The sequence below is a fragment of the Dasypus novemcinctus genome, chromosome 26 (genome assembly GCF_030445035.2).
Source record: "Dasypus novemcinctus isolate mDasNov1 chromosome 26, mDasNov1.1.hap2, whole genome shotgun sequence".
NCBI lineage: Eukaryota > Metazoa > Chordata > Mammalia > Cingulata > Dasypodidae > Dasypus > Dasypus novemcinctus.
Window position 1 is genome coordinate 54,198,264 of NC_080698.1, and position 12,461 is coordinate 54,210,724.

General features: G+C 65.7%; 1 protein-coding gene across 4 annotated transcripts in view; it reads left to right on the top strand.

Annotated features, from left to right (window-relative positions):
- IQSEC1 (IQ motif and Sec7 domain ArfGEF 1) overlaps window positions 1-12,461 on the top strand; it is a 409,754-nt gene that overhangs the window by 283,474 nt on the left and 113,819 nt on the right. Inside the window, exon 1 of one of the 4 annotated variants that reach the window (XM_071212244.1) lies at window positions 10,526-10,612. The exons of the other annotated variants lie outside the window; for them this stretch is intronic. The gene's annotated coding sequence lies outside the window, so the exon portion shown is untranslated. Of the gene's footprint in view, window positions 1-10,525; window positions 10,613-12,461 lie in introns of those variants that run through there. 4 annotated transcript variants of the gene reach the window in all.

The following is a 12,461-nucleotide window of genomic DNA, read 5'->3' on the forward strand; positions in this document are numbered from 1 at the left end:
CCCTGCTGGGCTCCGCGTTCCCCGCGTCCCTCCAGTGAGATGTGGTGCAGAGGAGGCGGTCAGTGATGGTGGCACGAAGGGACGAGTGAGTGAGAGCGTGGGGGGCTTCCGGGGGAGGTGGCCTTTGAGCCGAGCCGTGGAGGGTGCAGTGCCGGCTCGCGGCGGAGATGCGCTGGCTGGCTCAGGAGCGTCCCCGGGCAGTGCCGCGCAGGCCGGGGCAGGGCAGGGTGTGTGCGGGGCTTAGGGACCCAAGGGGCAGGTGCAGCTGGGCTGGAAACAGTGGGGGCTGTCCCAGCCCTCGGGCTGAGATGGGCGGGAGGGGGGAGCAGTTAGAAGAAGCCGGAAAGAGAGAGTGCCGATTGCTAAGGGCAGCCCTGCGGGCACTGGGGGTCCCAGGGCTGGCCCCTCTCTCCTCTGCCCTCTGCCCTTGGCCACACCCGCCCAAGGGCACGGGAGCCTGGGGGTGGCAGTCCATGAGAGCAGGGCTGGGTGGGAAGCGGATCTGCGGGGCGCACGGGAAGGCAGCCCCGCAGGTGTGGGGAGCCCCTGGTCCAGGCTGGGGGGACCTGGAGTCCCGGGGGGACTGGGGGAGGTGGCCAGAGCAGGGGGGCCTCTCAGGAGTATCCGAAAGTTCCAGGCAAAGAGGGCCTTGGGGTTGGCCTTTCTCCTTGGGGGGTGGGGGGTGGGGGGTGGGGAGCCTTGGGGTGCACCTTCGCTGGCAGAACCATCTGGAAGGCAGTGAGTGGCAGGTGGACGAAAGGGCAGGGTGACCCCACGAAGGGGAGGGTGGGCTGGACTCAAGGGCCACCACCCAGCCTCATCCAACACTGTCGTGTCCACCCTCTGGGGGAAGGCGCTGAGGGCCGCAGGCCACTGCGTAACTGAGATAGCTGTGGCCAGGCCGAGGTGGGCACACACCTCACCCGGAGGGTAGAGGAGAAGCGTGTCCAGCCAGGCCTGGAGGCTGGCCCGAGGCCGAGAGACCCTCACCCGTCTCCAAGGAGGGGCGCCCTCCCGCGTTTGGCCCCCCGGTCCTCGGCCCCCGAAGGGGGTCTCCGGCTACTGCCCTCCCTGCTCTGGCCGCCGCCCTCCCCCAAGTGTGCGCAAGCCCGAAGCCCTGACCTCGCAGCCAAGTTCACCGTGGCAGCTTCGGCATCTCCCAGGGAACAAATGTATCCTTTCCTTGGCCCGGGCGGCGGTGACTTCATCCTCAGGGCGCCGCGTGAGTCACCGGCCAGGGTGGAGGGCCAGCCAGCGCTCTGCAGAGCCCAGCTTCGACCGCGTGGCCGGGAGAGGAGCAGCTGAGGCTGTGCACGGCCGCGCCGCCTCCTCCCACCGCCTCCTGCTGTGGCTCCCGTGTCCTCCAGGGCCGGGAAGGAGATGAGCCACCACCCAGCACCTAACATGCCCGGCGGGGCCAGGGGGTCTTTCAGTGACGGCTGACAGGTCCAGGGCCCTCTTTCTGCTCCCAGAACAATAAGCCCTCTCCAGGGATTAGCCCCTCTCATCCTCGATACAGAAGGGGACCTTGAGGGGTCAAGCCTCACGCCCAAGCTCACGAGATTGTGACCCGGAGGGTAGGGATTCTTATTCCCATTTTGCAGAGGAGCAAACTGAGGCTCAGAGAGATGAGATTGGCTTGCACGGGCATAAGGAAATCAAAGATGAGTGGAGGGTCTGCCTCTCCTCTCAAGGGCAGTCGCTGTGGGTGGGAAAGCTGACAGTGTGGCCAGTTGGCCTTTGGAAAACCGTAAAGCGCTTGGAGCCTGCATTTCCTGGTGTAGGACATAGAGTAGGCTTGCAGGACGTGTGTGCTAAATTCCCACTCCCAGCTAGGTGAGGAGAGTCCCTGGGGCTGAGCCCAGGGTGGTCGTGGGGGGGGGGGGGTCCTGTGCCAGAGCCTGGGGCGGTGGGACCCAGCAGGCATGGGAAATCAGAGCCGGGCAGGCGCAGCAGGCGTGTGAGGGCGTGGGGCAGAGAGAGAGCCCTTGAGGTTGTCAGAGATATGACAAGCCCTGGGTGGAGATCTGGGGACTGGGTGAGCGGCCAAGGGCTGGAGGAGGGGCTAGGAAGACGCTCCTCCCGGAGAAAGAGTCTCCTGCAGCCACTTTTTACAGCTTATCCGTGGGCCTTGGATGGGCAAGGGGCCAGCCAGTGACAGAGAGGAGTGAGTGAGGGGAGGGAGGGAGGGGGGAGGGAGGGGGAAGGGAGGGGTGGGGGGAGGGAGGGATGATGGATGATGGATGGATGATGGATGGATGATGGATGGATGGATGATAGATGGATGATGGATGATGGATGGATGATGGATGATGGATGACGGATGGATGAAAGGAAGAGAGGATAAGTGGATGGGTGGATAAGTGTATGTATGAAAGAGGGGATGGATGGATGGTTGGATGGATGAATGGATGGAAGGGAGAGGGAGAGAGAGGAAGGAGGGAGGGAGGAAGACGTGGGTGGAATGAGGAGGAGTGAATGAGTCTCCAGGTGCACGGATCGTCGTGTTGATGGAGAGGCAGTGGGTGGGTGGACGTGGACTGTGGGGTCGGGCGGGTGGGGATGTGCCAACAGAGGGTAGTTCCACCCACATGGGAGGTATCTAGGGGACTTCCCTTGTAGGACAGACCAGATAAACCCCCGAAGGGAAGCCTTACTGTGTGCGGTACAAGGAACGAAGGTGGCAGGAAAAAGTGACAGGGAATCTCTGTCCAGAGAGTTTTCTTTGTTTACTAGGGACGCACGATGGAACGGAGAGGTAGGGAGCTTCCCGTCACTGGAGGTGTCCAACTAGAGGCTGGGCAGCCACCTCCCCAGGGCACTGGGGGAGCTTCTGTGGCAGGTAGAGGTCTGCTCTGGGGACCTGGGAAGCCTCATCTGCCTTCACAGAGGGAGAATTTGGACTCTCGAGGGCCCCAGCAAGCCCACGACCTTTGTAGAAGCCATCGTGCTGTCAGACGAAAAGTTCTTTCCCGGCCGGGGCGACAGACAAGTGTGCGGCTGCTGCCCCTCGCTGTGGCGTCGGGACGGAATCTGAGACGGGTGCCCGTTCAGCACGGCCAGCGCGGGTGGCACGGGGACCCAGCCGGGCTTCGCCCTGGAGACGTGGGCTCAGGCTCGGCGCCCCCTCCGTGACTGCGGCTGTGGGCAGGGGGCTTCCTCTCTCAGCCTCAGTTTCCACCCAGTGCCCGCCAGGAACGGTGCAGCCGTACAAGAAGCCCAGGGCCCCGCAGGGTGCAAGGAGCCGCCTGGGAGCACCTGCCCTCTGGGGCACTTCCGGGGCGGGGGGGTTAGGTCCTGTTTTTGAGCACCGGCCTCGAGCTGTGAGTCACTGTCCCAGGGGGCTTGGCCGGGAAGCCCCAGCTGCCGACCCTGGGCTGGGCCTCCGAGCAGCTGGTGCAGAGCGGGGGTGGGGGCTCCAGCCGGGGCTCGAAAGGCCCCAGACTCAGCTGGGGCTCGGAGCCCACCCCGCCGAGCTGCTCAGAGGGGCGTCGGCCCTTCAGTCCCACCCACACCCATCCACCATCCCCACCCGTCTCTACCCGGAGGAGCTGGTGCGCGCTAAGCCCTCCAGGGTGGGTCCCTGGACCCACCTCCACGCCTTCCGAGCTCTGTGGCTGGGGTGTGTGAATTCCCCGCCTGTGCTGCAGTTTCCTCCCGCGGATCATGGAGCTAATAATAAAGTCTACTTTATAAGGCCGTGTGGAGTAGGAGGTGTCACTGCTGGACCCGCAAGGGCCCAGATGGGCGCCCAGGGTTCCGTGAATGCCAGCGATCGGAGGGGAGAGTGGAGGCTGGAGAGGGGCCGGCCACCCCAGGCAGGTCACAGCGCTGGACAAGGGTCCAGGCAGGCCCCCAAAGACCCCCCGGGGCAGGCCGCTCCCGGGGAGCCGTCCAGAGCCCTTTTTTGTGCCCCCTCTGTCAGACCCACGCTTTCCTCCAGGGCGGCTCGAGCAGCCCCTTCTCCTGCGGGGCGGGCACGCTGGCTGGGCCGGGCTCCTGCAGGCGGGTGTTGGGTTGAGGCCCCTGGGGAGGGTGGGAGGATGTGGACCCGCCCTCGCCTCCCCGTAGCCTCCCTCCTCCTCCCTCCCTCGCAGGCTCCGTCTCTCCTGTCCCGGGCCACGGCAGGACCGGCCCCCCAGCTCTCCCTCCCTCTGGCCGGTCGCCCCCCGCCGTCCCGCCCCGTGTGACTCACTGCTCCCCTGGCCCCCGGCCATCGCCGGCTCCTGGCAGGAGGCGGGCGCAAGGTTGTGCCGGAGCCCGGGAGCGGGTGTGCGAGGGCCACTCGGCCAGGAGGGCCGGGAGCCGGCGGGAGCAGGGGCAACGGGGCCGGTGGCCGGGACCTGCGGGGGGCCTGGGGAGCCGGCGCCTCCCCCGCCCGGCTTGGGGGCCTCTGGGACCCCTCTCTTTCTTTCTTCAACCATGAAGTAGGAAGCGACCTGACAGCCTGCCAAGACAGCCGGGCCCCCGGCCGGGAGGAGACCGGGGCTGAGGGCAGTGGTCGCCACGGGGCCCTCGTGCCCCCGGCCCGGCCCGGCATGAAGGGGGAGGGCAGAGCCGCGTGGAGCCTCATGTGGAAGTACTGCATCTCCGTGCGGACCCTCAGGTACCAGGGCGGGGGGCACCCTGCCCAGCTGCTCGCCGGGTGGGCGGGGAGCACACGGCCAGGGGACATCGGCCCCGGGAGGCTCTGGGCAGCCCGGGCCTCCACGAGAGCAGGGATGGAGGGCGCCCGGCGCGCTCTCCGGAGAAACTTCAGAGGCCGGGACAAATGGGCAGCAGGGAGCGGGAGGTGGTGTGTGGCCGGGATCCGAGCGTCCCCCGGGGAGTGTCGAGGTGGCAGTTACAGCGCGGCTGGCAGGCTCGCCGGCGTGTTCGGGCGCTAGTGTTTGTTACATAACACGCTGACGCTGTGTGGCCTTGGCCCCACCACCTAACCTCTCTGAGCCCATTTCCTCACCCACAAAATGGGGCTCCCACCCACTCCTGCGGGGGCTGACGTTAGCGATGAGTTCAGGAGAGCGGGAATGTCAATCGCAGAGCAGCTAAGGGCTCAGCCCAGACCGGGGGCAGGCTGCCCAGGTTCAAACCCCGGCCTGGGCATTGACTCGTGCCACTGGGCATGCGCCGGGCGTTCGCCCGTGGCCTGGACTTCCCCACCTGCAGAGCCTCAGGGGATCAGCAGGTGGGGGCCAGTCAGGCGGAGGACGGGCCCGGCGGTCGCTGCCCCTCGGGTCCGGGCAGGTGGGGGGGGTGTCCTGGCCCCGAGGCCCCTGTGCGAGGGGGAGCCGAGGGGGAAAGCAGAGCGCCTCGGCCCCTGGGGAGGGGGCGCCCACCTGGGCCGGCCCCGACCTCTGCGGCTGGGAAGAGGGTTCAGACTCCGAAGCGGAAGAGAGCGGGCTTCTGGCCTGTGAGCTGAGCAAGGCCGGGCTCTCCTCACCCGGGTCTCTACGGGGGGTTGCACGGGGTCCGTGTATCTGCGAGGCGCTTAGAGATGGCATATTTGGCTACTACATAAGGGCTTTAAAAAAAAAAATTTAAGGGGATATTTTTTAAAGGGTAAAGAATTGGAGGATTCTCCCTCTTTTCCCCTTTCTTCCTTCCCTCACTACCTGGTATTTAATGCTCCTTCCTTCCTCCTTCCCTTCTCAAAATATTTCTGACAGCTTACAGGAAATGCCTACAGTAAAATAATTAATACATCAGGGCTAGGAAAAGCACAGCTGAGAATGGGAAGCCATGACCTAGGGAGCAAAATGGAATAGAACAGAGACATGCAGGATCCCAAGGTCCTTCCGTTGAGGTGAGACTTGCCGAGCTTCCTGGTAGCCAGAGGGAAAAGAGAAATCAGCCACCCAGCACATTCTCCCTGCTCGTGATAAGAAAGCGTAATTACAGCTGCCGCAGTTGTCTGCTGCTGGGCGAGAATGTCTGGGGACCATGGGAACCAGCCTCTTGATGGATGGATGTGGGCAGGAGGCATTGTAGCGATGGTCCTCGGGTCTGAGCAGGTTTGAGAGGAAGAGGCTGAAGCATGCTCTTGGGACAGGACCGTGGGAACGGAAAAGAGGCGGAGTTCACCCCCCAGAATGAATCAGGGGCTGCCTCCTTCCCCCGGCCCCAGCCTTAGCCTGGGACCCAGCTCCAGGGGCAGGCTGGCTTGGCGGCTGGGGCGAACAGGGGGCGAGTCCCTTGTGTCTTTCCCTCTAACCACAGCTGGATTTTCCTGCGCCTCATTCTCGCCCGAGGTTTCCAGGGATTGGCGCTCTGGAAACCTCAGGGGCTGTTTACAGGATGCACTGGGAGGCCCCCGCCGGGCCCTGCCTGGGGCCAGCAGCCCCTCACCCTCTAGAGCAGCCTCCCAGAGCCTGTCCGTGCCTTGGTTTCCCCAGCAGCAGAGTGGGGGTAATTATACGGCTCCCTGACTGGGTTGTGGGGCCAAGACTTGCCTGGCTCTTGGGAAGTGCTTGCTAAGTGCTGGCGGCCTCGTCTCTGTGCAGTGGCACCTCCGGGCGTGTGGAGGACTGCGGGGCGGCACGCCCACCGTCCACGATGGGGGAGCAGCCCGGTGGGTGTGGGCACCGTTAACTGGCACTGGGCTGGCCCCAGGCCCTCCCTTAGCACCCGTAAGTACGGGGGCGCTGCCGTGGTGAGCAGGGGGAAGGGTCTCGGTGGCCTCTCTGGCCTCCAGACCCTCACCCCATTTTGCTGCCCCCCACCCCGAAAGGGCCAAGGCCACTCCCTGAATCAGACCGGCAGACAGACAGACAACCCGAGCAGGCGGTAGGCCAGATCCCAGCCCCTCGCTGCCAGGGAAGACTTGAGTCAGCAGGTCGGCGGCCCGAGGCGGGGCTGGCGGCGGCCGCAGGGACAAATTGGAGGGTTGCGATCGGACAGCACATAGTTTTCCACTTGCGTCTTCAGATTCCCCTCCAAGGCGGCCGGTCGCCCCTGGCCCCGACCCACTCACATCTGGAAAAGCACGAGGTGTGTGGAGAGCGGGCTGCCTGCTGGCCTGGCGGACGGACGGACGGCCAGCCCTGGCCCTCTGCCCCGGGAGCTCGGTGGTTGCAGCTGGGGGCAGGGTCTCTGGGACTGGGACCCCAAGAGAGGGGGGCCACCCTGGCTCTGGGCCCTCTCGTGGACGGAGCGGCTCGGGGGCTGGGCGCGCCAGGGGTCCAAAGCCAGGCCCGGTAGGTGGTCAGGTGCGCGAGCGCGGGCAGGCTGCCCACCTCTCTTCACCTGTCTCCTCTCCTGGGAGGCGGAAGAGCCGCAGCAGCTCGGCCGGGTGCTTGGGGAGATTTAAGGGGCTTCTGTTGGCGTGGGGCCCAGCGGGAGCCCATCGGCCTGGCCCTCACCTCTTCTCTCCTTTGAGGCCCTGGGCTGGGGTGGGGGGACGGTGATGCGGTGGGCAGGACTCAGGAGTCAGGCCGCCTCCGTCTGCAGCCTGGCTCAGCCGCTGTCCAGCTGCGCGATGCCTCGGGCCACGGTGCTCGCGTGGCTGCTTTTAGGCTGGCCGTTTCGGGCAGGCGCCTTATTTCTCCGTCTGTAAAGAGCACGTGGTCATAAAGCGGAAGGGTGGCTGTGACGGGGGGGTGTTAGGGTCCAGCCCTGCCCTTGGGCACATCCCCCCGTGCCCCTGTCTCAGGCCTCGCTGGGGCAGTGCCCTGGAAGTCCCAGCCCCTGGGGTCAAGCAGGACAATCACCTTTGCATGTGGGGAAAAGAAGACCTTGTGTGCCTGAGAGCCGTGGGGATTTGGAGGCAGGCGGCAGGCAGGGGCCGCCCGCTGCGGGGCCACGCACCAGGGCCCCGGATGCTGGCCGGGGCTTGTCTGCTCTTGGCTGCTCTGGTCCTGCCCCCTCCCCCCCCTGCCCAGTGCCTGTAGCTGGGAGAAGGGGCTGGGGAGCCCCTGGGAGCCGGGGAGCAGCTGGGAGCCGGGGAGCAGCTGGGAGCCGGGGAGCAGCTGGGAGCCGGGCTCTGGGAGCTTCAGGGGAGCATCTTGGACACTCAGCCACCTGATGACCCTCGGCCGGAGGCCCTGGTGCACACCTCCTGGGACCGGGGCTCTCTGTGTCTAAACCCCACCCATCCCTGCCCAGCTCTACCTGCGGGAAATTCTTTCCCTCTTGGAGCTGGCATCTCCCTCCCTAGGTTGCTCCCTCCCCACTCCACCCCAGCGCACACACACACACCAAAGGGTCTGGCCTGTGCCCTGGGCCCACCTGGGGACAGTGTGCAGTGACCAGGACTCCCTGAGGCTGGGGCGCCACATCCTTCCAGGACGGGGTCTCCAGGCCCCCTCCCACCTCTTCTTTCTGGACCTGCCCCAGGCTGTCCCTGTCCCTCTCTGGGCAGAGCCCCAAGCCCATTTCCCAGACGGGAAGCAGGAGATTCCAGGCAGAGCAGGGCAGAGGCGTCACCTCCCTTGCTCTGTCACATCCATTCCTTTTGGGGCAGCTTTATTCCTTCACACCTGGGACTCCCCTGGAACTCACCTGGCCTCGACCAGCAGCCCTTCCTCCTCCCCCCGCCCCTCGCCTTGCTGCTCCTTTGCCTGCCCACCCCACCCCCACCCCTAGTCTTTGTGCAGTCGCAGACCTACTGTGTGCCTGGCTCTGTGCCAGCTGCTTACTATGTATTGTCCCCTCCAGCCCGCTGCATACCCACCCCTGCAAGCGAGGGGGCACTCCCCGTATAGAGGAGGGACCTGGGGTTCGGGGGGGCGAGCGCCCTGTTAGGTGGCCCTGCTGCGGTCCCTGCACGGCCCTGCCTTGGCGAGTAGGCAGGGCGGCATGGGTCCCGGGGGAGCTGGGAGCCTGGCGGGGAGCCGGGTGCGGGCGTCCGTGGCCCCAGCCCACGGCGGCAATGGCTCCATTCAGCCCGTCAGCACATGTTTGCCAAGCACCTACATGTGCCAGGCCTGTGCCAGGCCCCATGCACGATGGCCTGCGCCCCCACGGAGCTGATATTCCAGTTGGGAAGAGAGACATGAAACAGAGAAGGAGCAGCCGCGGGTGTTCAGGCGGGATCAGCGATGGGAAGCCGGTCAGCCCGGGAGGTGAGAGGGAGCGACTGGGCCCGCCTCTCGCAGGTGTCCCCCGCCTGGTGGCAGGAGCCCTAAGATGCGGTATGTCCAGATGGTGGAACGCTATTCAGCCCTGAAAAAGAAAGAAGTTCTGAAGTTGTCATGTTGCATGAAAGAAGCCAGGCCCAAAAGGGCACATGTTTGTTGTATGATTCCGTGTATGTGAAATGCCCAGATCAGGCAAATGCAGGGAGACGGAAAGGGGATTAGCCGCTGCCAGGGCTGGGCAGGAGAGAGGAAGGAAGGGCGCCCGCTGGGGGCATCAGGTTTCTTTACGGGGGAGCAAGAATGTTTTAAACTTAGACTGTTGTGATGGTAGCGCAATTCTGAATATACTAAAAAAAAACGGTGGGCGTGCACACTTTGAATTAGGGCAACTTTATGGTAGGTGAGGTATGTTTCAACAAAGCTGTTGAAAAAGGAGGAAAAAGGAAAGGAAAGAAAAAGAAAGGCCCATCTCAGGGGTGCCCTGGAGCTGAGAGTGACTCGAAGGTGTTGAGCTGGCAAAGACCCGGCTGAGAGCTGCGGGGCAGAGGGAAGAGCTGGTGTGCAAAGGCCCTGAGGTGGGACCATGCCCCAAGTGTCTGAAGCGCCTGGAGGGGCCTGGGCAGCTGCGAGGGGAGGAGGGTGGGGGCTGCGGTCCCCGAGGTCGGCCCGGCCAGGTCATGGCGGGGACTCGGGGGTTTACTCTGAGTCGGGGCGATGCCGGGTGGGGTTTTCTATTTGCAAACAGCAACGCGGGCTGCAGTGAGGAAGTGAGACCCGAGAGGGAGGGTGGGGGCTGCGGCAAGGGAGCGGCCAGGCGGAGGCCGAGTGGGGTCCAGAGGAGATGACGCTGGGCACCCACGGACGGAGACAGACTGGCAGGCGGGGCCAGGGGGACCCAGGAGGGGACCCCATCCCTCCACGGCCTCCAAGCATGGGAGCAGGTGGGGGGCAGTGATGAGTGGGCGCCCCAGGGGGCCATGACCGGGCCGGGGGCAGCTGAGAGCCCGGAGGCTCAGAACCCACTGGCCATGGTGGAGACGAGGCCGCCTGCCCTGTCCACACCCCCCCACCCCTGCGTCCCCGTTGGGTCTGCCTTCAGAGTAAACGGGGTAGCCCCGCTCTGGGTCCAGTCCACACTGCACCCGTGGGGCCTGAGAATCAGCCAGTGCCCGGCGCCCTGAAAAACAAACCAGCCTGGCCGAAACCCGAGTGGCCCCGAAAGGCGATCGGCCGCCCGATTGGGAGCTGGCTGTATTATTCATTGAACAGGACGGCCTGCCCAGGGAGGCCGCTGGGGCCGGCCGGGCCTGGAAGGAGCCCGCCGGGCAGCGTCCGAAGCCAGCGGGGGGCCGGGCGGGGGCCCGGGGTGCCTGGCACCCTCTCCCCGGGGCGTGGTTTCCTGGATGCTGGGCGAGCAAGGAGGAAGTGAGACGTCAGGATCTGCGGCGGGGAGGGCCGGCAGCTTGTCCCCGGGGTGCTGGAGGCAGATGGCGTTGGGGCTCCCGGAGGACGCCCGTCCCCTCCCCGCACCTTTGACCGTGAGTACGGCCTGCCCGGCCGGGATGAGGGGGCCTCAGCTACCCTAAAATTCCGCGCGGGGGGCTGGGGACGTCGGGGCCTGCCGGCCGCGCTTTAGGGTCCCTGGGCTGCGGCCGGACCCTCGCTGTCTCTTGATGCTGTTCCCTGCGGCCGGGTTCTCACGGGCTGTCTGGTTTCCCCGGGGGGCCCGGGAACCCCAGGTGTTTCCCCACAGCTGCCTGGAGGGGCAGAACCGGCCGCAGGAGGGGAAGTGCATTAGCTACCCCGGGCGTGAAGCCAACTGCCGCGCCGGGGCGGGGTGGGGGACGCCAGGTCGACGCCGTCCTCGGCCCTGAGTCCTCGAAATCACCCCGAGACGCCGAACAGCACCCGTTTTACGGCTGGGTAAACTGAGGCCCGCGGAGGCGAAGCGGTTTGCCCAGGGCCCTGCAGTGGGTGAAAAGGGGAGCCAGGGCTCCTCGACCCCTCCCAGGAAGGGGCAGAAACCCGGAGCCCACGGGCGGCTCGGCGGAGGGCACGGGCTTCCCAGGCCCCGGGGCCGGCTGTCCCTGTCCCTCGAGGTCCAGTGGAGCCTTTCTCCCCCTCTCGGGGCCACTTGAGCCAGTCCCTTCCCCTCCCCCACATTTCAGAGCTGTCCACCCAGAAGTCCCCTCCACCTGCCGCCCGCTTCCGTGTCTGTCCCTAATGGAAACTCCAGGGTCCGCGGAGCCCTGGCGCTGGGAGGGACTTTGGTCACCGGCAGCTCTGGACACGCAGGGTGGGGGTTTGCTGAGCCCCTTGAGGTCCTCGGGCACTCCCCCCCTAGCAAGAGGGGGCCCAGGGGCCCCCACCCTCGGGGAGATTCCCCGCGGGGGCCCTGCTTCCCCACCCAGCCCTGGGCGAGAGCGTGGCCGGTGCCCTTTGCCAGACGTGGGGCCCGAGGCCCTGAGACGTGAGGCGCCCGTCCACCGTCACACACGGCCGGTGTACGTTGGGGAGCTGGGATTTGGACCCGGAGTGACCCGACCCCTCGTGTCTCATCTGACGGGGGTGAGGGTGGGGTGGGGACTGGTCCCGTGACTTCCCCATCTCTGGGTTTCAGTTTTCCCATTGCCGGTGGGTTGAGCGCCAGTCCCAGCGAGGCAGGGGCTCCTCCCGCGGAGCTGGGGCTGGGCTGGGGGCAGGGGGGCTCAGCTGACGGAGCGAAAGCCCCCTTGGCCGCTCTGGGCGCGGGTCTGCGAAGGCTTCCCCTGACCCATCCCTGCGCTCCCTGATGACCCCAGGGAGCCACGGCCGCAAGTAGAGCCCGATCAGATGCTGGCGGCTGGAGCTGGGAGCCCAGGGCTGGTGCCTGCTGCTCGGCCCCCCCGCAGCCACCTGCCTTTGTGGGCTCCAGGCCCCCGCGGTGGGGGGAGCTCTCAGGGCCGAGGGCAAGGCCCCTCCCAGTGCCGCCCAGCAGAGGGCGCTCCCGAGCGGTGCGCAGGGAGTGGGTGACTCCTGGGTGGGGGCCAGCCCCCTTCCCTCCTGCAGCCTCTCGGTCCTCATCTGAGAAATGACCGGGGGGCCTCGGGAGCCTCTGGGCGCTGCAGGACTCAACACAGAGTTCCACGCACCCCATTCATTCGTCCAACGAATATTTAACGAGCACCTATGGGGGATGGAGATAAACCTTACTAGGAAACAAAACTGGCACACTGAATTCATGATTCCAGAAATTAATGCTTAGGGTGAAGCAGAGTTAAGAAGAAGAAAAGCAGTAAGTGGATTTAAAGTTGATTTAAGGCAGCAGGCGGTGAAGTTCAAAACCTTGGGGGGTGGTCCAGGGCCTGGAGTTTGGGAAGCCGGGTCCTCACCTCCTAGAAGGGAAAC